The 25,936-nt window shown below is 38.7% G+C and overlaps 1 protein-coding gene across 7 annotated transcripts in view; it reads right to left on the bottom strand.

The window, feature by feature from the left end:
* CDH18 (cadherin 18) overlaps positions 1–25,936 on the bottom strand; it is a 908,539-nt gene that overhangs the window by 374,935 nt on the left and 507,668 nt on the right. The window contains exon 1 of one of the 7 annotated variants that reach the window (XM_038391559.1): positions 22,106–22,244. The exons of 5 other annotated variants lie outside the window; for them this stretch is intronic. The gene's annotated coding sequence lies outside the window, so the exon portion shown is untranslated. Of the gene's footprint in view, positions 1–22,105; positions 22,245–25,936 lie in introns of those variants that run through there. One more of the 7 variants, XM_043508444.1, reaches the window with a different exon arrangement.

The raw sequence follows: 25,936 nt of genomic DNA, 5'->3' as shown, positions 1-25,936 counted from the left end.
TACCTTCCTTGTATTTCAGTCTTATACAAACCAGAGTGGGTGTGACTTACCCTAACAGAGAGTAGAGTTTGGAGATGTGTGTGTGTGTGTGTGTGTGTGTGTGTGTACATATTGTGGTAGGATCTAGGGGCCCCATGGACCAAGACCTATTCTGTTACACACTGTAAAAATATAGAACAAAGAGACAGCCCCTGCCTCCAAAGAGATTTAATCTAAGGAGGGCTGGCCAGGAAACCAAAGTTAAGTTCTGCAAAAAAAATTCAAGTTTTTGGAAAAAAAGGCCTGAACCAGGATAAAAATCCCCAAACTAAAGAATGGAATTGAAATCCTGTAATACATAATTCTGGAAACACAGAAATGTACTGCCTGCCTGGTGACCCATAGTGGAGCAGGGGACCATGGAAATACTATCAGCCCAACACTGAATAGCAGAATTGAAACTGATTAGTCTTGTCAACAGAGAGGTCTGTCTATTAGTCTTTCAAGCCCTTAAAGGCCCAGGGACCAGTACAGTGGGCCCCCAATCTAACTGAATAATAAATAATAATACAAAATACAATGGTCTTCAAGGAACACATTAGTAGAGAATATATGATGTTTATCAATTAAAAACAAATGTGTGCGTACGTGCAAAATATAACTGTGTGTGATCTCTGTGACTCCTCCAAGAAGCCCTACATGACCCTCGCCACCCCCTCCTGCAGGGGGGTAATGACCCACTTTTGGGGAAGCTCTGCTGTATTGTGAAAGTTCTCAGAGTTTCTGTAATGCTATCTGAATTCAGGTGAAACTGCACTGGGACTTGTTCTTTCATGTCAGAAGTATTTCACACTTTACAGATAAGGTTTTGAAAGTATAGCTGTACACAATGGTTAACTGTATCACAGATAAAGACAATATCCAAGACAACTACTCACAGTGAGCTGTCACATAGCTGTGCTTTTAATATAATTAGCCTGATAATGCAGCATGTCTGTAGTGATGGAGAATGATGAACTCTCACTTACCCTAACAGGGCAGAAATGACCTTTCTGATTAGTCTGACACTTAAAAGCACAATCTAGAACATCAAGGAACATGTACCTATGCATTCAGCTTATGAATCCTCTCAACATGGATTTCAGCAGCCTACCACTTGCAACTGCCTTCTAGATCTCTGGGGAAAAAAACTAGGCAGCCCACTCATCAGGTGACTGTAAAACTCTGGTACTCAGCTTGGGCAGTAAGGGCAAGTAATATAATATAGAAAGACAGTGTGTTAAGTAACATGGGTCAGCCATGTAGAAAGTTAGAAGTGTGCCTGGACATGGCCGCTGGGATTTTTCACAAATAAATGGACCTTCCTTGTAGCATAAACACATATGTATGAAGCAGCATTGTCACACGTGCAAGTTCCAAGGAGTTGTTGGTATATCCTAATGCTAAACCTCAATACATATATATCAAATGTAACCAGCCGGGAGGTTCTGAAGTTGTGTTAAAATTCCTAGCGAGCTGTATGTTGTTGAGCTGGCAGCAGCTCACACACGTAAGCAATTTCTACAAAATATCACTCAGGAACTGTTTTTCATTATTGTTCTATGTCCCTCAGCTTACAACACTGTCTGGTAGGTCACTGCTTCATTATATTGTTTTAATGATGTTCTCAGAAAGGAAAATGCTAACAAGAACGAGACAGCATTTTTCCTCATACATGTCACATCACTGATTATCGTGAATGTAATCCAAATAGACTCCTTGACTCCCTCCTCTGAATTCAGGTATACAAAATCATGTTTGTATTTAATTGCAGTTTTAGTTTACTATGAAAGTCCTGCTAACCATTTTGTCTCTTGAAAGAAACCAAGGAAGTTCAACAACTGGTTTAGATTTTTCAAAATATCACTTATTAGCGTGTTTGTGCAAATACATATAAAAGTCACTATTTGCCAAAATGTCAACTTTTTAAGAGATAACAGTTATTATCTATGTTTATGTAGAGAGGAATGCTATGCTATCTAAGACATTACTGTATATTAACAATTAGCAAAGGAAAACACTTTAATGGTGACTCTTATACATAACAGATTGCCACAAAAAGGAGTTACACTGCTGACATTATCAACTTAATGCAAATCAGCATGGATTTTTCTGCAACATGAAAGATTGATGGAGATCAGGCAAAGTAATGTATTTTGTGATGCAGGCATAGTTTCCATATAAAGCATTCCAGAAAGCCACTATTGCTCATCAGGCAAATAGGAAAACAAGAACTTGAGCAAATATGCACACAAACACCCCAAAAGAATGAAGACACTACAAAGATTCAAGATCCTATGACGGCAAATTGATAGAGACAATACAAATGTTTTTATAGATATTAGAGACCAAAAATGTATAAATATATAATAGTTAATAGAGATGAGCACAGACACATACACATCCACATTTGGGAAGTCTAGATCCAAAATGGGATCTAATTTGTGTGGCTTGGGCCTATCTGTAGACAAAATTACATTTTTTTCCACTGTGCAATAAGAAGCGTCAAATGCCCAAGAGCTTAAGGAGTCTTCAACAGGAAAGAGAAATTGACATTCCTTATTACCTTTTAAGCAACAGACTTTTTTAACATAACATTAATACAGAAATGTTACAAGGAGAAATAGTCCAGTTTAGTGTGCCATGTTTTCCAGTTGATGTACAGCTGCAGTTGTAAGCCATGTAAATATTAAGACCTGATAATAGTCTAACTGTTCCAGAAGCCATAGATTGAACCTAGAAAGATGTCTGGTTCAATCCCCAAATCATAAGACATGTCGTAATATGGAATATTATGCCAGTCTTTAAAAGTGAAAAGGAGATGTGATTTAAAATGTCACTTTTGGATGAGCAGTATGAGCTGAATTGTTATGATCAATTATCCAAAATAAACTATATTCAGGAGCTATATGAAGGCAGAGAGGTAGAAAACACTTATAATACTGAATAGAGGAGTTATAGTAGTGTACTCAAACATCTGAATGACTTCTTTATATCAGCGTTGATTGCTTTTTCATATATAAATGTATTTACCTAACAAATAATTCAATAGAATGAGCAAACGCTGCATAACATTAGAGAAGAGGAGTGCTCACATATGCTACTGAGTTCCATCTAAGGTGTGTGAAACTAAACATCTGAGAAAGTGTACTATGTGCTACTCTTTGCACAGGCTGAATTCCAATGTGCCCATGCTCCTTAGATCTATCAGAGTAATATTTCCTACTCATCACACAGTAACAGTAATGAATAAGAATAAAGAATGCACACAGTGAACACAGATCTGGGATGAAATCTGTTCCCATGTCATATTCAACTAGTCAAAAGATCAGAGGCAAACAAAATCTGCCCTATAAAGTGTTGTTGTTTCACTGTGACAGTGACGAATACCTTAATTTTTAAAAAGTAAACATATAATTGCTTAAATATTGAATAGATTATGGACATAGAGCTATAAATAGGCCCAGAAAATAATGTTACACTTTAGTAGAAAATATTAACATATATCACATGGTTTGATTTTCTAATTCATTCTAGCAGTTTTGCACACACACACATTTAGTGAGAAATGCCCCTAAATATTGTATCTGTGCACAGCCTTAAACATTTTCAGTCATCATGGTATAATACATAATTATGGTTTCTAACGTCTAGTTACTAGGAGCAGGCGTTGCCAGGGCATGCAAATGAGATTCAGTATGGCCACTGAAAATAAAATCACATGCCATTTTATGGCACTACCATCTGTGGCTAGATTAATAAAAACAATACAAAAGTTATGCATTTATAATAGAGTTGCCAGTTTTGCATAAGTCATTCAACTGACATCAGTCATTCAGTTAGAATTATCATTCCATAGGAGTATAGAGAGGAAAATCAAATATTTTCTGTGCATCTCTGGACATAGCTCCACTTGTGCTCTGCTTCCAATTTAACAGTCAATCATCAGTAGTATTCCATTCAACCTGGGAAAAATTTCATGAAACAAACCAGAGAGTGAGATGGCAGTGACCACTATCTGCTCACACAATAAAGAATCCCAGCTTTCTTCTTGCATCAGGAAGTGTTTTGTATAGTGCAAAAAAAAGACAACCAACATGTTTGCATCACAAACCAACATAATGAACCTGTTGATACGGGTATAAGGTACTTTGTATCAAAGATTTTATTTTCTGGATGTATGAATAAAGATATTCATTAAAAAGACACTGCTAACTTACAAGTCGCACTTTTGCATGAAGCTGTTTTATCTATTACTACTACAAATAACAGCTAAACTATTTGGGCTAGGGACTAAAGATTGTTTATTATAGTTAGTTTCATTTTTCCCTCTGTATAGGCAATTTCTATGTGAGTCTTTCACAAAGAAACAGGAGAAAGAAAAATGTATTATACATACTCACACACTAATGGAAATTTGATTTTATAGTCAAAAATTGACAAAGGGACTCAAGGGCAGGCGTAGTACCTGAAACTACATTGAGATAATTTTTCTTAAATGTAAAATTAAACACTCAGTAGTTTTTAAAAAATAATAAAAAGAGGACTGGAAGTGTAGATTAAATAAGCAATAGCTAACAAACAAAAACAGATGTAAACAAATATATAGCCATAGAACAATAAAAACGTTATTTGAGAACATCCATCCCTAGCAATCAATACCTTTAATTTCCAACATCTAGTGTGATCACATGACAAAAAAAATATGGCCATGTGCAATTAGAAGGATTTAAGTACATTATGTATTCATTAAATGACAAACAAGCAGAATATAATTGCACATGACCATATTTTTTGTCGTGTATTCTCACTAGATGTTGGACATTAAAGGTATTTATATTGATTAAATAATCCATCCCAATGAATAAAAAACACATTTAAATCCTTCTTTCTCTGACATCTCAGAGTATTAGTTGTTTAACAAAGGCAGATCAGTAAATTTCCAACATCATTTAATTATGTTGTTAGTCACAATAATGCTGCTGATAGCCATTTCTAACTCGGATTATAAACATTCATCTCTCCAAAGTCACATATAATTGTCATCTAAGGCACTATTCAGAACGAACATATCGAAAATATTTGTTAACAAAAGTTTGCAGAACTGTTATAGATGCATTATTTAGGAAACAGATTTTCAGAACTGCTCAGCACTTTAGATATTAAAATCTTTTGAAAAAATCTGACGGTAACTGCATACTGCAAGCTATTAGATGCTGAACACTTTTGAAATTCTGGCTCTTATTTAGGTATCAAAATGGAAGTTGAACTCTCTTAAAAATGTGGGACCAATTTTGGGTGATCCAATATTTGAAAAATATGGCCCTGAACACTTTTGAAAGTATGGTCACACGGGTGGACTATACTGCTGTACTCTGGACTAACCCTTCTACCTTTGTCAGTATGCAGTAATCTTTAAAAAAAAATACTGACTCTCCAAGCCTGCAAGAAACCTTTGATTTATATTTTATTTTTATTTATAACAGGTTCAACTTATGAAGCCAGCAGGAGATGAGTATTTTATTTTGCAAAATGATTCTTTTCTTATAGCAAAAAACAAACAAAAACAAAAAACCACAAACAAACAAAAACCCCTGCACTTACCACCCAAGTGCCTACAGTAAAATGCCAATTAACTATCAGAGTCCTAATCCAAAAATTGCATCCCCTTTGAGATCAGGTACAAAAAGGCTGAAGTTATAGCTGTACCAGCAAGTTCCTCCAGAGCCCCAAACTGGCCATAACAAAGGAATTGGAGGACAATTCAATTTCTGTAGGCTGCTACCAAAATAATCCATATGATGTCTGTGTTATGTTGGGGTTGCTCTCCTGATTCCTCTTTGTGGTGACAGGGTGTATTGAGGGTGGCCATGTTAGGCTCCCTTACTCTTCAAGTTACTGCTGTTTATACAGTATATCACACCCTACAGAATCTCTCAGATGTCCTCTGGATGTCTACTAAGTATTAGATTTTGGGAAAATCCAGCACTCATCCTTTTCATCTCACAGGCGGTAGCAGCGAAAGGGTATGAATTGTAACCTTGCTAATGTTATTCAGGACATTTCAGTTTTCCTCAAACATATCCTGAACACTCCAGCAAACCAAAATTCACCAAACACAAACTCAGCTTGAGGACCAATGCTTGTATATTTACTTGAGAGTTAGAATCTTCCTCCTCCCAAGTACTTTGACTCAGTTCAGTGTCCAGTAGAACTGGGTGAGCAGCATATAAAAGTGCTCAACATGTTTTGATTTTTTTTTGGTGAAAGATTTTTGTGGAGGGAAAAAGCTAATAAAAAAATCCTGCATTTGATCAGCTGCTCACCCAGTTCTACTGGACACCAAACTGAATCAAAGTGCTTGGAAGGAGGAAGACTATTGGGTCATTCAAGATAGATAAAACAAAGATGCCTTTAAACTATCTATCTCTGTTGCCATGGTGAGGCCATGGGGACCTCGTTATAGATTCTATAGTACATTGCTTTCATCTTCCTGTATCACAGTCCCATAGACTACAGAGATGCCATAAGGAGAGGTAACAAGGCTGAAAGTCCTGCATTCTATTACAGACTCAGTCACTGATTTACTGTATGATCACTTAAATGCCAATCCTGCACAGACTTATGCTCATGCTTCAACATGTGCATATGTCTGTGCACAATCAGGGCCTTAATCTCTATGTGATTCAGCTTCTCCATTGCTGAAATGCTATAAAATACTTAATCATTTCTGTTAAGTGTCTTGAGATTTTTTTATTTGGTTTTATACCGATTTTTCTGGAAACGAGAAGTGATGTGGAGGTTAAGATTTTTGTTCAAAGATTGCAAAACATTACTATCATAAATTAATCTGTGAACAAAAGGGACATACATACCATGTTGTAGCTAGTTTAGCCAATTTAGCCTGGTGATCTCCCCTTGAATTCTACTAGTTTTAGGAAAGTGAATAATTTTTGCTACGGCAGAACATTAAAATGCTCTCCGAGTCTTTTTTGTTTTCACAATGTCTGGTCAGTGAGTTTCTAGATTTAATACAGCAGTACAAGAATTCCATAAAAGTAATACCTTTTAAAAATAAAATTAGAATCAAATCAGCTTAGAGCCATTGAGTCCTCAAAAGAGAGATTTTTGTTTGAAAATTATTAGGCTACTTTTGCTTTGGACAATAACTGAAAAATGAAAGCATGGAATGGTTTCTCAGATACTCAGATAGGGAGGTCAGAACCTTTTTATTTTATAACTGATGTTTTTGTAGCTGTTCAAGCTCATCTGAGCTTCCTTGAGAGAACTGAAACTGACTCTGTATTAGACCTCTGTTTTCAAAAATCTATGGAACGTTCTTAAAGACACAAAGGCCTTCCATCATACATAAGGAAGGGCTCTTTTCTGAAAGTAACAAAAAAAATGCTCCAATAAAAATCTGGTGCTATAGGAATAATGCAGAGAGAAGCTTCTCAAGTTAAAATTCAACAGTCTTTTTTTCAGGTGGAGGAAATCAACCTTTTATCTGAAGATAAATAATAAATATATACATATATATACATGAACACACACACACACACAATTGTATATTCACACATCATGTTTATCCTCCTGTGTAAGTAAAGCTTAATTAGTTTACATTTCTGGGATCCACAGAAAAGAATGTTTGGCTCTGTCCATGCTACAGCTAGGACCAGGCTGGAAACAATCGTGTTTAAAATCATCTATAAAACATTTTGCCTGTCTTGTCTTTCATAAAAGAGAAAAAAATCCGCAGCCACATTGGCCAAGAAAACTGTAATAGATACGCTGGCAGCATCCATCCTAAGCATAGCTTCTGCTGGCCTGGTTCCAGTATCAGTAAGACTTTTGATGCTCTGAAACAGGGCCTTGAAAAAATTCTAAGAAGAATGATTTCTTCTAAGTGTTTAGAAAACACAGATGAAGAAGGGCAGACTGTGGAAGTACCAGCCACTCCCTCAGCACACTACAAAATTTTACAAAAAGAAAAGGGGGACTTGTGGCACCTTAGAGACTAACAAATTTATTTGAGCATAAGCTTTCGTGAACTACAGAAGTGAGCTTGTTAGTCTCTAAGGTGCCACAAGTACTCCTTTTCTTTTTGTGGATACAGACTAACACGGCTGCTACTCTGAAACCTGTACAGAATTTTAGTCACTTTAGAATTTTCTAGCATCCTTGTCTACAGAGTACAAGGTATTTCCAGCCCTATCCTAGAAATGCTCCTTTCCACACAAGGTGCTTGTCTCTCTTGTCCTGTTTTCATTACTGGAACTCATCTCCATTTCAAGCATTATGCTCTGGAATAAGTGTTTTCAGTAGCAGGTCTAATGTTTACTTGCATGCATCTTTCTTTTTTAGAGCCTTTTTTGTGGTTGTAGCTGAATTGGGAAGACAATATACTACATGCTCCCAAGGATATTGTCGTGTATTCCTCAACATTGTCCTTTGATTGATAGGTAAAAACAAACCCAAACCTAACCTGAAAGAGGTGAAGCCATCCATAAATTTAGAAGCAGATTTATACTAAAGCCAACACTTACAAATTTCACTTCCCAAAGCTAGGCACCAGATGTGGGCACCCACATTAAAGTGACCTGATTTCAGAAACGCTGAGCACACACATCTCCCAGCACAGTTAATGAGAGTGGTGGCCAGTTTGATTTAGATTTCTAACTTTGGACAGCCACATTGGAAAATTTCAGCTCAAATCTCCAGGTATGTTGTGAAGGCCAAAACTAACAGGGTTCAAAATAGAATTAGATAAGTTCATGGAGAATAGGTCCATCAATGGTTGTTAGCCAAGATGGTCAGGGATACAACCAGTGATGAGCTGCCAGAAGCTGAAGAACTGGTTCCTTCAATCACTCCGGGTCTTCGGCGGCTCTGAAAGACCTGCTGCCGAAGTGCCGCTGAAAGCCCAAAGAGAGTGAAAGACCTGCTGCCGGAGTGCCACCACAGTTTGCCCACCCCTTTAACATCTAGTTCTAAACCGGCTTCAAAATTTAACAACCGGTTTGCGCAAACCGGCTCTAGCTCACCACTGGATGCAACCCTATGCTCTGAGTGTCCTTCTGTTTGCCAGAAGCTGGGAGTGGATGACAGGGGATACATCACTCAATGATTGCTTGTTCTTTTCATTCCCTCTGAAGCATCAGACATTGGCCCCTGTCAGAAGACAGGATACTGGGCTAGATGGATCAGTATGGGCATTCTTACGGTATAGGACAAACGTGCTTAATACTAGTCTCTTTGGAATAACTACATTAGGATGTGATTACAGTGAGGATTTCTGGTATGAAGCCTGTAGTTTTCAGAGGGAAATATCAAACACCTTACACTATAATGTCACTACACTGCTAATTTTGCATCTTTAACCATTGAAAGAAGAAGAAACAATGTAATGAGGTATAAACACAACTGTGATTCCCTCTCCCACCTTCTCTTTCTCCAGTGGCAGCAATCTGTAATAAATGCTGAACAGATGGTATGTGGCTGTCATAGAAAAGAATGTGCTTCCAGGTAAAAAGTGAAAATGAATTTTCTTTCATCAGTTTTATCTGGACATGGCACATTCTAATTTGATTTCTATTCTAGAGGAGATCAAAAGTTCTGTGCTCTCTTATTTAAAAAAGATAGGTGTGTGTTGGGGGGGGGGAGGAACAGAATTAGGGGTCTCTGGAAGATGCTGCAAGATCTGAAAGTGATGCAGGATTCTGTCTGCATCTGAGAAACACAAACATGGGTATCTGCTTACTTTGAAGCAGCTGACCTGCTTTGGCAGTTGAAATTAATTATGATGCCATCAGTTCAGTCTGATACATTCAATAATGATATGCGGGGGAAATATCCCTTAAGAAATCATAAAATGAAACAATTTTACCAAGAGGAGGCTGAACCTTTCACTGGATAAAAAACACATTCCAGACTCAATATCAAGAAATTGTAAAATATTAAAACTCAGTTACAAAATAATCTTAACAAAATATTTTTAAATTATTTCTATTAAAAACACATCCTGATAGCTTAAATAAAAAAATCCACCATAAACAAATCAAACGCATCATCCTGTCTAAACCTTATTCCATCTACAAGAAGAGGACCATTTGTTTACTTTATATAGCACATGTTATTGGAAGACAATAATGCTAAAAGTTGTTTGAGGTTTCTACAAAGGTTGTATAATATACTGTACATATAGCATTACACATTCGTTTTTATCTAATATTACCAAACTACTAAATACCAACTCAATGAACTCAGGAACAATGTTTAAAATGTGGCTCTGCTAATTAGCATAGTACTATTATTACAAAACCAGAAAAAAATAAACATTTGTTGCAATCCTCTGTCAGCAAAAGTACTTTTCCCCAGAAGTAGATTTTCTAGTGCCTCATCCAGTTGAGTTTTAAATATTCTACATGATGGGGCTTCTATAGCTTTCCTTCAGAGACAATTCCACAACCTAACAGAGCTTCTGGTCTGGAAATTCCATCTGACTCAATCCAGATTCAATTTTCCCCTTCTTAATTTTATCCCACAAATCCTAGTACACATGTTTGTTTCACCTTCAACAGCTCCTTTCTTGCTTTGGCTCGTACTCTCTTCAAATATCTAATTTTACCCCCACCTCCATTACAAGACACCCTTAGTCATACTTTAACCAAGCTGTTCATATTTAGTTCTATTTAATGTTTCCTCATGTCTTCTGAGGATTTTTCTCTTTTCTGAATTCTTTCAGTTATTACCAGAAATGTATTAACATAAGGTGGCCAGAACTGAAGCAATTACTGGGGAAGAGGAGAAGGTAAGGATAGTCCAAAGTCAGTTTTACAGATGGTTTTGAAGGAGAAGAGAGACAATGTACCAGTTAGAGAACTAGTGTTCTAAGAGGAAGTAAATCTCAAGGTGCAAATCCAAGAATGGAATATAATTGCAGCAATAAGACCAAAGGATTCAGAGGACTATAAGGAAGGAGAAGGGAAAATTCTGATGTTTCAGTTAGGGAACATCCCGTGATACAATGGAGCACAACCATGGTGCACCCACACCTTGAACACCATGTGCAGTTCTAGTTGCCCCATCTCAAAAAGGATATAGTGGAACTGGAAAAGATTCAGAGAAGGGCAATAAAGATGATGAAAGGTATGGAACGGCTTCCACAAGAGAGAGACTAAAAAGATTAAGGCTTAGAAAAGAGATGAGTAAGGAGGGACATAACAGAGGTCTATAAAAATCATGAATGGTGTGGAAGAAGTGAATAAAAAGTGTTATTTACCATTTTCCACAATACAAAAACCAGGAGTCAGCCAATGAAATGAATATGCAGCAAGTTTGATAAAAAGAATAAGAGGAAGTACTTTTTAACACAGCACCCAGTTAACATGTAATCATTGCCATGTGATATTGCAATGGCCAAAAGTATAACTTGGTTCAAAAAAGAACTAGATATATTCATGGAGGATAGGTCAATCAATGGCTATTAGCCAATATGATCAGGGATGCAACCCCATGCCCTGGGCGACCCTAAATCTCTGACTGATGGAAGCCAGGAGGTAAAGAGAGGGATGGATCACTCCAACAACTGCCCTATTTTGTACTCAGAAGCACAGGTACTGGCCACTTTTGGAAACAGGATACTTGGCTAGATGGACCATTGGTCTCACCTCACCCAGTATGGCTGTTCTTATTTTAAAGAACACCTTTTTTACTTTATTGAATTATTTGTTTCACATCTTTCATACTTTCCATTCCTGCTTTTTAAAAAAAACAGAATATTGCTTAGATCACTGACCAGCATTACAAAGAATGCATACAAAGCTACCTTTTGCGGAGTATGCTGTATATCTGGATAGCCAGAAGCTAAGTGTCATCTGTTGCATCATTTAATGGGCTAGATGTTCAGCTGCAACAAAGTACACTCAGCACAGCTGGAGCAGGCATATGTGTCTTCAAGCTACTCCCTTTAAGGCTCCTTGATCTTAGGGCTGATCAAGGTGCATCTGCACCTGTGACTCCAAGAGGCCATTCTGGAACAAGAATCTGGGCCAAGGATCTAGTTCCCATGTGTGCAGCTCCCGCTAGTGGCATTAAAAGAAGGTAAAATAGTTTGTTAAAGAGTCATTTGCTTGTCTGAATTTACTAGGAGTGCAACTTTTAAATTAAGAACATCAAGCAGACCTTCAGTTTCTTAGAGGATATCCAACTGCAATACACAGAAAACAATTCTAATTTTTTTTGTTATTTTAGATTTAATTCTGCTAAAATTTCTACATTTCCAAATATTCTGCACGACTTGGTTTGCCTGGGCTGATGGTGGTATGGTTGAGATTCCTGCATGGAAGTAAGCAAAGAATGAGGTGCTGAGTGACCAAAAATTTATATTAAGTGTTGATATGGTGTGCAGAGGATCCAGGTTATATAAATAATGTTACTCAACTTTCCTCTGGCTGGTGTCTAGTTGTCATTGTTTATCCATATTAACACTGTTCAAAGTGTATAAATCTGAAGTTAAAAAAGTTTAAATATGAATGATGTTATTTATCAGTGCAGGCCAATCTGACTCCAGTTGCACATCGGTACATTATTAGATTCTGGAACTTGGTATTCACCTGAACTCACCTTAGTGTAACAAAGCTCAAGTTTATTGGCCATCCAGGCACACAACAAGCCCTATACATTCACCCAGGCTTTCTTCTGCTCTGGTTGCTTAAGGGATATTTGCACAGCTGCCAAATTTATGGGTTGACCCTGTAGACAATGGGTTTTCAGAGTCATTTTCAAGGAAATCCCCTCTGATTGGCTGTCCTTCCCTACTCCTCTGTCTCCTGGGTAAAGACAGCCAATGAGAGCAACTCCAAACACTGCAGAATTTTCTTATCCCTCAGCACATGAAGCAGGCAGTGCTCCCTCCCACCCTCCAGCCCCTCTTAAAGGACCAGGATTGCCCCAAGGAGCACAGCCTTCTTTTTCTTCATCTGGGTTGCCATCGCCCAGTTCTGCCCCCTCCCTGGCCTAGCATGATGGAGGAAAGTCAGGGAAATAAAGGAATTCCCTCTTGATCTCTACTCACTGGGTAGAGGGGGAGGGGGCAGGAAGGTGCCCCAACCCAGTGACCTCACCCAAACTCAGGATAGGAATGAGGGAGCAAATCAGATGGGGAAGAAGCAGAAGCCCAGAACAGAGGAGGATATCAGGAGCAGGAGCAGAATCTGAACCGGTGTGGTTGGAGGCACAGTCGGTGTTAGGCTGTGTGGGGGAGAGGGGAATTCACTAATTCATGGGGAGACACACTGTATTACAGATATAATGGTCCAAAAATGGCAACTGCTTTTTATGAATTTATTTATTTATTTATTGCAATTTTTTGTTTTTAGTTTTTAGAAACCATTTCCTACTCTCATCTTTTCTTTCATTTCCCCCTTGTTTTCCCCCTTCTCCTGTGCTCACCAAAAAGAAAGGGTGAGAGAGAAAATGGGGAAAATGAATATTTTTTAAAAAAATAATTAAAAATGCTGTTTTTTTGAGTGAAACAAAAATAGAAAAATGGCCAGGGTTATTCAATGAAATGGTTATAAGACTTTTTTAACTTGGGCAAAACAATGTATTTTCCCCTAATCTCATTCTCTGAAACAGTTGAATCCTTTTTTGCAGAAACTTAAAAAAACAGCCACAAATAAATAAACAAATAAATAAATGAAGGCACACACCCAACATAGTAAATTTCAAAATGGTTGCAACTTGACAAAGTTATCAGGAACTGAGAACTGAGTCTCATAAAGGTAAGTGCCAGGCAACTTTAAGTATAACTAGTGTATAACATAAGCATGACATCTTTAATTAAAGATTAATCTTTGTTCCTGGAGAGTCCAGGCTAATCCTGGATGGTAGGCAACCCTAAACATAACAGAGTAGGGATATAAAACTCTATTAAATTGCATAGAATTTATCCATAATGGAAGGAAAACATCAAGAAAGTTTTAATGGTAACAAAAATACCTGTCAAAGGTCAGTAGTATTAAAAGCATTCCACAGCTGAACCGTACTGGGATTAGCAGTACCGTATAAAACAGCTTAGTGACAGTTATGAAAGTAAAGCTGCAAGGTGAGGGAGAGAGAGGGAGAATATGGATTTATAATCTGGAAGAATCCCATGGATAAAAACCATTATTATATGATTGTTTCCATTATACATCGAGCTAAGAAAGTTGTAAGTCTGAGATCCTTTTTTTTTCTTTTTTTAATTGTGTTGGAATACATTTGTTGGGACAAGAAGTAAAATGTGATCAGAATTGCCATGTCTGAATGTTGTATATTACACACATTTGGTTGTCCTCTACCTCCCCACCTCCAAGCCTTCTATAAAAGTTTCTTATACAAAGCTGTGTTGGATTCTAAGCCTCAATCCTATACCCACTGAAGTCACTGGGGGGTGAAAGATCCAGCCCCCGTGTTTTTTTAGCAGCTTTCAAAGAAGGTTTTAGATGTTTTACAATTTTTTTAAAAACAAACTTTTTAAAATGTAGCTTTTAAAAGAAGCTCATCTCATGTCACTGCAGAAGACATTGCTAACTGAATTGATTTATTTTACACCTTGTACCATACAAATACAAAAATATGTTCACATCACTTTAAGCTGAATAGGTGAGATAACTCTAAGATGAATATCTCTAAACTGAATACAAGAAATCTTGTTTTAATCAATTACAAATGCATTTATTTAGAGTATGTCCTCTTCGTCAGCGAAGCGTGTGAAAATTACATATAACAAATGATGTGTAGCTTTTCTGTGACTTCAGTAATAAGGCCTATTATTTATTAGCAAGAACAAAATTTGAAACATAAAAGAAGTAATGATTCAGAATTTTAATCCAGCTATAAATTACAATTTTCTTCTTTATTTTTAAATATTGGCACTTTCCTCAGTCAGATAACATGCTATGGTGCTGCTCACGTGTCCTAGTTTATTTCACCTTTCCTGAAAGCCAAGATTTTACAATTAGAAAAGTCAGTACTTCCATAGTGCTAATGCCATATATCAATGTTAAAAATACCTGCTTAGAATCAAATGAAATCTTTCTCACTACAGGAGAAGCCATAGTAGCCAGCTTTCTTTCAGCAGGATACTCTACACACACACACACACATACATACACACTGAAAGAATGTCAATCAGTGTGACTGCTACCTAGATATTCCTGTTATATTTAACAAGAAATGTTAAAACAAAACAAAAATAGTTCATCCAAGCATACTCAACTTTTTCATGCTCCTCCAGCAAAATTGGATCCATTGTTATGGATAAAATGTATTGTATAAAAACACAACCTACTCTTCTGCACCAGCTGGAATGTCCCTCATTTATCAAACAACACAACTCTTTTTCATTTTAAAAAAGTCACAGGGCATGAGGCAAACCACATGGGTTCACATTCTGCATTCACACTCATGTAGCCACACTGAAAGAGTGACTTGAATGCAGTGGAAGACAGAATTTCACCCAGTAAGGAAAGCTGAACACAGAAGCAAACTTATTTCTACAACTAGAATTACAAATGTCAAAACAGCCCACGCACTCCAAGTAGCCACAGGAATTGAGTGGTGAAAAAAATCTTTACTCATCATTAGTCTGATATTTAATTGTTTTAATTTTCCCCCCTCTCAAATTTTCTTCAAGTTTCCTGATTAAACCCTGAAGATGTATCCATTATTCCCTGCTTTAACCTTCATTGCCCTACATTGTGACCTCAATTCTTTCAGCTTAGGAGATCTGAAAGCAACATTTATTATTTCAAAGTTAAAAAATCCCCTTCATGGCTACAAGTGCTATTCCATAATCAACCAGTGGGATCGCTATTATGAAACATAAGACATGCACTGTCTCTTGGGGCAAAGAATTTCAATTCATAGTTCTCTCAATCTTTGCAAGCAGGAAAAGACTTGAGTGATACAAGATTCAAATTCAGGTCTCCTGCATTGTATTATATAACATTACCGCTAGGTTAAGTGATCCAGTCATTTAATTTTTTTTAAGATAAAATCATTTAGTGTAATTGTGAAGATGAAAGTTTCCATCTCTGAAAATAAACATATTGGCCTTATTTAAACATTCTGAGAAAGAGATCATTATTCAGCTACACACTGTTAGCAGTACCTTATAAATGTGTTTACTAGTAACAAACACTCTATTCTTAGTGGCATTATTATTGCATTTTTAAAAGCTGATACACTCTTTTCCCTCATCCCCCCCAACGTATTTTCAGTTAAAACATGAGTCTATTAATAATCATTCATTGTGAAATGATACAGTATGTGATGCACCCGTGAAAAATCACTAATAACCTGGCAAAATGAAAACATATAACCCTCTAATAGGAACACTGCCTAAGCTTGGAAACATGCAAGAGTTGCTACATCATACATCAATTAACTAATAAATTACAGTATCAACTTGCTTCATGTTACATTTGAATATTAATTATTATTTTCTTTGCACTTTTTAAAGCTTTAAGTTAACATAAAACATTAATTTCTTTGTTAATCTTCTGCTCTACTACTGGTTAGGGTGACCAGGTGTCCAGTTTTTGACCAGAATATCAGGTCGAAAAGGGTCCCTGGCGGCTCTGGTCAGCATCGCCAACTGGGCCGTTAAAAGCCCGCTCAGCAGTGCTGTGGAGCTAAGGCAGGTTAGTCCCTACCTGTCCTGGGGCACCGTGCTGCACCCTGGAAGTGGCCATCAGGTCCATCTCATAGGTGGGGGGGCCATGGGACTCTGCGGGCTGCCTGAGCGCCAGATCCGCATTCCCATTGGGCTGGTTCACGGCCAATAGAGGCTGCGGGGGGAGGTGCCTGCGGGCGAGAGCAGCACATGCCACGGAGCCTCTTCCCCACCCCGCCTAGGAGCCAGACCTGCTGGCTGCTTCTGGGGAAGAGCACAGAGCCAGGACAGGCAGGCAGCCTGCCTTAGCCCCACTGTGCCTCTGACCAGGAGCCGCCCAAGGTAAGCCCGCACCCCAACCCTGAACCCCAACCCCCTGCCCCAGGCCTGAGCCCTCCTCCCCAAGCTGGGAACCCCCTCCTGCACCCCAAATCCCTCATTCCTGGCCCTACCCCAGGGCCTACACCCCTATTCCGAGCCTCACCCCCTGCCCCAGCCCAGTGAAAGTGAGTAAGGGTGGGGAGAGCAAGCCACTGAGGGAGGGGGAATGTAGTGAGTAGGGGGGGAGCCTCATGAAGGGGTGGGGCTAGGCATTCAGTTATGTGCAATTAGAAAGTTGGCAACCCTACCACCAGCACATCATATTTTTCATTTCCATACTTTGACATTTCCTCTCACTCTGCTTCTCCCCTCTTTCCTTCTCCACTGCTTTCCTGCTCTACTGGCAACATCCCCTCAATCTTCAAGAGCTCCTTCCTCTCCCTCTCGTATACACACTTTCTGCAGACCTCTCAAGAGCCAAAAGTAGTAAGCACATTAGCAGTCACATGATGAAGATACTGAGGCTAGCAGTAAAATGGGGTGGGAGGCATTCCCCCTGCGGCCACTGATTAAAGAAATTATTGCAATTAACGTCATTTTAATTATCTCCAACTGTCTGTTCCCATGCTAAGATCTTGCAAAAAAAATTAAGAATTATTTTCTAACTGTGGAGTCACTTTTTTGTGAGTGTGTCTCTTAATTTACCATGAGCTTGTCTGATTAACTCCAGGCTTAAGTACACATTGTCCTTTCTCCATTGAAAAGCCTATCTGGCAATTGCTTTATGCATTGAGGTTGAGGTCTGTCTCTGCAAAAAAAGTTACTACACACTTTTTGGCGGGGATGGGGGAATTAAGCTTTGGACTTCTCAAATAGTCAGTCAGTGCCCTATATTAAACTGCTTGAAACCAACAATCTATTGCAATATTCCTAATTAGAAGGTTAAACTCTTTTACAGTTTAATTGTAATCAAGTAATCTTTGGTCATGTTAACTACTCTTCAGCGAGGGGAATCCAGGAAACTATTTTTTCTCTTTCTTGCTTTGTCCCAAAGGTGGCAAAAAATTACATTTTTAGTGTTTTGGGGAAACACCTATTTTTTGAACATGAGTTAACATTTCCATGTCTCTTCACATTTGGGGGAAAATCTTCAGTCCCAGACCTAAATCTACCAATTTTGGGTCCCATATTCCTTCATTTGGTAGAAGTGGAGGGTAAAATTGGGCATATAATGGAAACTCATTTGCAACCTTAACTTTGAAACTGCTTGCACTCCATAATTAAGCATCAGGGAATCCCTATATAATTTACATATTATTCATATTCATTTTATAGATGAAGAAACTAAGGCATAGGTAGATTAAGGACAATACAGTGAAATTATGGACAATAATAAGGATAAATACAAAATACTACACTTGGGAAGGAACAATCAATTGCACAAATGCAAAATGGGAAAGGACTGCCTTTGAAGAAGTACTGCAGAAAAGGATCTGGGTGTTACAGTGGATCACAAACTAAATATGAGACAACAAAGTCATATTGTTCAAAAAAATGCAAATCATCATTCTAGACTGTATTAGCAGGAGAGTTTCTATTCTTCCACTCTACTTAGCACTTATAAAGCCTCAACTAGAGTACCATGTCCCATTCTGGGCACCACATTTTGGGAAAGATGTGGACAAACTGGAGAAAGTCCAGAGGCAAACAAAAATGTTTAAAGACCTAGAAAACATGATCTTCGAGGAAAGATGGAAAATAATGGGTTTGTTTAGTCTGGAGCAAAGAAGACTGAGGGAAGACATGATAATCTTCAAGTACATGAAAGATTGTTATAAAGAAGAGAGTGATAAAATGGTCTCCTTTACCACTCAGGACAGAACAGGTAATTGGCTTACATTGCAGCAAGGGAGCTTTAGGTTGGACATTAGTAAAAGCTTCCTAACTCTAAAAGTAGTTAAGCACTGTAACAAATTACCTAAGAAGGTTGTGGACTCTCCATCATTAGAGGTTTATAAGAACAGGTTAGACAAACACCTGTGAGGGAGGGTCTCTTGATAATACTTAATCCTGCTTCAGTGCAGGGGACTGGACTAGATGACCTACTAACGTCTGTTCCAGTCCTAAATTTCTATCATTCTATGAACATGTGACTTGCCCAAGTTCACACAGCAAATCGGTGACAGAATCTGGAACAGAATTCAAGAGTCCTGACTCTTATTGTTATCACTAGACCATATTCCCTTTCCTTTAAGCTCCGACATTGTTGACCCATAACATGTGTGTTCCACTAAAGTCTCAAACCAAATTCTAGCTGGTTTTTTGTACATTGGATTATGTAAACTACTGTATGCACTACCATTTGCTTTGAATCATTTATGTACATCACATAGTGGGTGTCCAACACTATGAACAGAATATATTTTATTGATTTGTTTGTTACCTCTTCCCACCACCCCTTTGTTTCTTGTCAGTCTCCACCCCCATGTTCAGTACACTTAAGAATGCTGTGCCACAGTGTGTGTCATTATAGCTAATCTAGTGTAGGGCTTCTTGCTGTTAGAGAGAGAGAGAGAGAGAGAGAGAGCTTATTGGTACCTCTCCAGTTTGATGTTGTCTGTTCAGAACATTGATCATGTCCAGTAAGTTCAATGCCACAACCACATTAACAGAACACTAATTCTTAATCCAAGTAGGATTTTAGGGAACTGAAGCATACCTTTGCATGTCCATTAAACCCTATTCACTGGACTCTGAAGGAGGTTAAATATTACAAACAGCTGAAGTTCAAAACCACCTGTTCGACAAGTCCAATTTTTAAATTCATTTCTTTTTATTTTTGTTTATAAATTCACAATTGTCACTAAAACCAGTAAATAACTTTAAAATCAGGAGAAAAGAATAAGACAGGAAAAATGTCAATGTATATATATTTTTTAATATCCTTTTCTAATGCAGACCATCTCCCAAACTACACTAAGTTAGGCAAATTGACTATATACTGCAGCTGAGTCAGTAATAGTACACACACATTTTTGGCACACACATACACACACACACACACACACACACACACACACATTTCATTTTGGACTTGATAGTAAACTGCTCAAGACAGAATTACAGCATAGTTCTAGTTCAGGAACTAAAGAATATTGTATGAAATTGCCGAGGGAATTAATATGGGTAGAATGTAATTACCCAAATTGGCATTTTACCAGAATACCAGGGTCAGCACTCCTACTCTTCTGAAGTCCCAAAGGATCTTTAACATCTGCAAGTGATCAGAAGTTTTATTCTGTCTCTGATCTATAAGGTGGCACCATCTCCAGCAGCACAGTGCCCCCTAACACCATGCTGGTGCACTGGATCAATGTTTGTTACCTATACATATGTTCCTGCTCATGGTTTTTTGATGGTTTTCACAGCAGAAATGAAACAGGAAGTGTGTCATTAGTGCTAGTCAGCAAGTTCCCTGGTGATTTTAACCAGTCAGGAAGCACAAAAATATTCTACCAGACAAAATGCTTTATATAATTAGATCCACCATGTGGAATGGGAACCATAACTTGACTTGAAATCCTATAACACATTTACTTAACTCATATCCAAGAAAAGCTTGAGTTAATTATTCTAGGTGATATTCTAAGGTGGTAAATACCAACAGGGTAAATTAGCTTTGGATAAAGTCACGTTATTTTTTCTAAATGTGTCCTTTTCCCTACCAAGAAAGACACTATACCAAACACACGTTAAAATCTTACACTAGTTTACTATCTCCCCTGAAGATATGTGTTTACTACCATAAAGGAGAAGAACAACTACTGCAAAAGGAAAGCTTCACTGTGTTTTCAGACAACCATATTTGATTGACTGCAGCATAGAAAATAAAGCTTTGAAAACACCGGAGCTATGTTTAGAGTTCTGGATGAAGAAAAAAATCTGTACCTTAAATAAAGTCAATGATGCTATCACCTGAGCTAACTGAAGTCCATGCTCTTTTTACCTTTCCTTTTCACCACTTTCCTCTGAGCAAGAGAAAACTGATGGGGCATCACTGTTCTTGAGGTTGGATGTATCCCAAGTCCCAATTTAGCCCACAAAGTACTTATAAAGAAAAGTATACATACTATACTACAAAGTCTGACTCCAAAATGCATTACTATTTGTTTACTCTTGTGACAAGTAAGTAGCTTCCCCACCCTCTTGCCCTCTCTCGGTGCTGTCACTCATGCAGACAAACACAGTCACACATGCACATAGGTTCAATGCCACCTTGTTTTCAGAATACACGTTAGTGAAGCAACTCCTTCCTTGCTAAAAACCTCAATTCCAAACCCTGCGGAAGTTCAATTGGCAAAACCATTGAGTGAGCTAAAGTAATGCTGAATCGTATAATATTTTTTGTCCATTAGCACAAGTTGTGTAGGGGTGGGAAGGGGAAATGAAAGGAGGTCTCATTTCTGGCTGTGCATCATTTACAGTGCCCTTTACAAGAAGTAAAAGTTTAGGCACTGCTTAAGCTTTCACAGGCAGCTACAGCTAAAACCATGACAAGAGCTCTGTTCTACTGCAATTTCAGTGCTCAGATATCATGTAATGTTACGGGTACTGGAAAGACTGATTAAAAATCACTGTTCAAATATCAAATGTAATGTTCCTGCTATACAATCTTACAGGGTTTGCCTTTTAATATATATTTAGGTACATATATAAATGAGATCTGATCTAAAGCATCTGAATGTGATCACCATTAAAATGCATCTGCACATTATTCTTACAAGTTATACAGCAGAAATGTAGGTATTGTTCAGACATTCACAGATAAATGCACACAGAGAACACAGCTATATTTTTATGCTTATATTTTGTAGGTTGCACTGCAATATTCTTGGATAAGCAAACACAATTCTAAAATATCACAAGGGTATGGCTTACACATTAGAGTTAACTTTAAAATAAGCATATTATAGGCTGTGGATCCACTGCTACAGTAATATTTCACAAAATATTGTTGACACTGGTTAGAAGACTGTGTTAGCAGCACCATAGTCCAGAAATATTAATGTTGCTACATATTAAGGTGTCATTTTATTTAAGCCTTACCTTGGCTGACTTGCCCTAACTGGTGACAAGGAACTTAATTTATAAGAAGCAAATGGGGACTTTTCTCAGTGCTCGCAGCACAGCTGCTCCCAGTCCTCAGAGAGGCACACGACTCCAGCTCTGTATACCTCCAAACCCCTCAGCTCATATGCTCTGCTTCTGCAGTTCATGAGAGCTTCTCTGATTGGCTGGCATTGCCTGTCTGTCTGATCCTCTCCTTCTCTCTCTCCTTTTTGTCCCCCTTGTTTTTCTTTCTTAAGCACTTCAGGGCTGTGCAAATTCTAGAGCATACAGTGTTGGTCCCCCTTTAGCCTTTCAGCAAAGTCATCTTGCATGAAACATAAAGAAAATATATATCTTAGCTCAGCATCAGCATCACTGCAAAAAAAGCACCCTTTGGTACTAGAGCTTTGGAAAAATGACAGGTCTGTGGCAGTTAGCCCATAAATTCAGTGCAGGAGAGGGAGGGGAGCAGCAGAAAGAAGGGGCTTGGCTGTCAGATGGATTGGGAGTGCACAGAAGGACTGTACAAGGGAAAGCACGCAGTAAGGCATTGGTTGGTAACCTGGTAATAAATTTTCATATTTCGGTGCAAAGTCGTCACAGCCAGCTAAACATTCAACTGCTGGCTCATTATCAATGATCCACGCGATCTGATGGTGGCTGAGAGATTCAGCATGAGTGATGTCCTTTAGTGCCTTCTTACAGTCTAGCCAGGACACAGATAGCTCACCCCCCACCAGGTCAGCCCTATATATTTAAAGAAGAATAGATAGGATTTTCTGCCCTTCAACATCCCCTCCTTTACATTATTCTACTATAAAATGAAACTCTGTAGGTATTTTGTTGCCTCAGACAGCTCTGTGTTAGGACACACTGGCTTCATGAAAAATTTATTCCAGAATCTATGTCTTCTTTAACACCTTCACTTCAAACAAATCACTCCATACCTATCTACCCCAAGATAAATAGCATTGGCCTAATCCAGCTTTTAGATTACAGAGTAAACAAGTGCCAGATGCTGCTTACCCAACCTGCTGTGGGCAATCCATAAGAAATGTAATTACCATATAAGTGGCAACTCTGGCACACAGACAGTTGGCAGTCAGAGATCCTGTCTTTAGCCTCTGGGGAGCAGCATGAACTGGGGTGAGTGGACAGATGAAACTGAACATGCTGAAGTTACACAAGGAGGAATAATAGGAGAGAAAAATATATCTCATAATGAAACAAAAAATGGAGATGCTCGAGACTGGGTAAAGGAGAGATGGCATGAGAAATTCTACAATTTAATGTAATTGGACTAAACGCCGATATCCTGAATTAGATGCAGGGAGCAGCAGAACTGTGTCCAGCAAACAGTTAGACATCCAAGAGGATAAAATCTGGCGCTGGGTCTTCAGCATTTTTCAAACGTAAACACCATTAGCTTCCTTAGGATACATATTTTAAAAGATGTGTGCAACTTGTGGAGGAACGTTGAAGCCAGGGAGTTAGGAGTTTGGATTTGGGAAATCTAAACTCTCAGCAGGAAGTGAAACAGAAACTGTTTCCATCTGCTATTTGTGTGTCCTCTGGCTTGCAACAGCAACACATATGAATCAATGCTTTAGTGTTCAGTATTTCTGCATGCCCTCTCTCATGCAGCTTCTGTTCTGAACAAACTATGTTTTGTATATCTCCAGATTCAGATTTTTTGTTTTTAACTCAGCTCTTTTTGTTGTTGCTGTTACCTCAGGAATAACTTTCAAATCTCCCCCATCAGGAAGGGGCAGTAGGGCATGTGTGTGAAGAAGAAAAAAAAAAAGCAAAGCACAACAAAATAAACAAACAAAAACTTTTTACTCTTTAATGGGTGATACAGCTTCATTTAAAAAAAATCACACTAAGACATTCTTTAGAGATGCCCTACTTGGTATATTTCACTGCCTCTAGTGAAAAGAGACATAATGTTTGCTTGCCTGTCTGCCTCTGAAGCATTTGTTGAGATGCCACCAATATGCAACCCAGGGACAGACGAAAACAAAATTGCAAGTCTTCCCTGGTGGTTTTCACTGGCTAAAACAGAACTAAGCACAGCCACTGGAAATTCACAATGCAAGTCAACAGGCATTTGCTACTGTACTGTGTAGTAAACTAGGATGACATGCAGAGGGGACGATTGATAATTCCAAAGAGCAGTATACAAAATTCCATAAAGAGAGTTTACAAATTGAGATTACAAGAGTTTACAATGTTTTCTGACATTATACAGACTTCACTTAAGAAACATCAATGTAAAAAGTTTACAAGATGCATTGGTATAAAATTATTAGAAATGTTCTGAACATTTTGGAATTATTAGAGGGGCTCATGGGAGGAAAGGGACAGTCAGAAAAAAGATAAGCCTCAGTATACTGCCTTTCAGACTCTTCTTCCACTCTGGAGTTTATAAGGAGAATCAAAAGGAGCAAATAGCCCACCTATATAAAATCAAGTTATTTGTGTAAGGTGCTTAAGGTTCTTTATATCAAAAATGATTGCAGAAAAACATATAATATATCTGTCACTGGAATTTATTATTGCACTAATCTCTGAGACTGAGAGAATGGGCATTGCTGATGCCAAGTTCCTACTTGTATGACTTTGAGCATGTTAGAAGAATCCTTCTATTGAGTGATACATACATAGCTAAGTGATTCGTACCTACCTATGAATCTAATCCAGAATTCATGCAGAACCTACTATTGAAATGCAAAAGATAAAATTACTGTCCTGGATTGTGACAATACTATCAGAGGTATTCCCAGGGAAATGTAGGCATATCACATTCAAGTAATTCTATACATAATTTTATCTCAAGAGTCCAGTAGGCTCCTGTACTTTTTAATTCTCAAAAGGTAGAAACTCCTCCTGTAGACTACATTCAGAAAGTTCCTTTTGTGAACTCATGAGATTGTGACAATCACAAAAAAACCGGTTCTTTTTAGTATTTTCCAGCATAAGGGCTTGTTATATAGTACTTCTAAGAGTAATGCTGAAATAGAGGTTTCTTGTTCTGAAGTAGAACATGCAGCTCTTCACTACAGCAATAATCCTTTCTTTTACATTAAAAAAGAAAACATGCAGTATTTCACCTCTGGGATATTTTTTCTTTATTGTTTAATACGGGGTTGGAAAACTAAGGCCTGAGGGCCGAATCCAGCCCACGAGACATTTTAAGCCAGCCCACGAGCGCCTGTTGGGGAGCGGGCTCGGGGGCCGCACCACGCAGCTTCGTCCCACTCCGTTGCTCCAGCCGGGGTGCCGGCTGGAGGACCGCACCATGCGGCTCAGCCCTGCTTTGGCGGTCCAGCCGGGCACCAGGTCGGAGACCGCATCAAGCAGTTCCTGGAAGCCACTCCATGGCTCCACACCGAGGGTGGGGGGCCTGCTCCACAACTAGGAGCCAGAGAAGGGACATGCCACTGCTTCCGAGAGCCACTTGAGGTAAGCGCAACTCAGAGCCTGCACACCTGATCCTCTCCCTATGCCCCAACCTCCTGCCCCAGCCCTGATCCCCCTCCTGCTCTCCAAACCCCTTGATACCAGCACAGAGCACCCTCCTGCACCCCAAACCTCTCATCTCCAGCCCCATCCCAGAGCCCACACCCCCAGCCGGAACTTGCACCCCTGCCCCAGGCCTGATCCCCCTCCAAACCTCTCGGTCCCAGCCCAGAGCACCCTCCTATACCCCAAACTCCTCATCCCCAGCCTCACCCCAGAGCCCGCAACCCCAACCAGAGCCCTCATCCCCTCCTGTGCCCCAACCCCAATTTTGTGAGCATTCACGGCCTGCCGTATAATTCCTAT

Source organism: Dermochelys coriacea, chromosome 2 (assembly GCF_009764565.3).
Source record: "Dermochelys coriacea isolate rDerCor1 chromosome 2, rDerCor1.pri.v4, whole genome shotgun sequence".
Taxonomy (NCBI): domain Eukaryota; kingdom Metazoa; phylum Chordata; order Testudines; family Dermochelyidae; genus Dermochelys; species Dermochelys coriacea.
The sequence above is the reverse complement of the archived record's forward strand: the minus strand, read 5'-3'. Positions and strand labels throughout refer to the sequence as shown.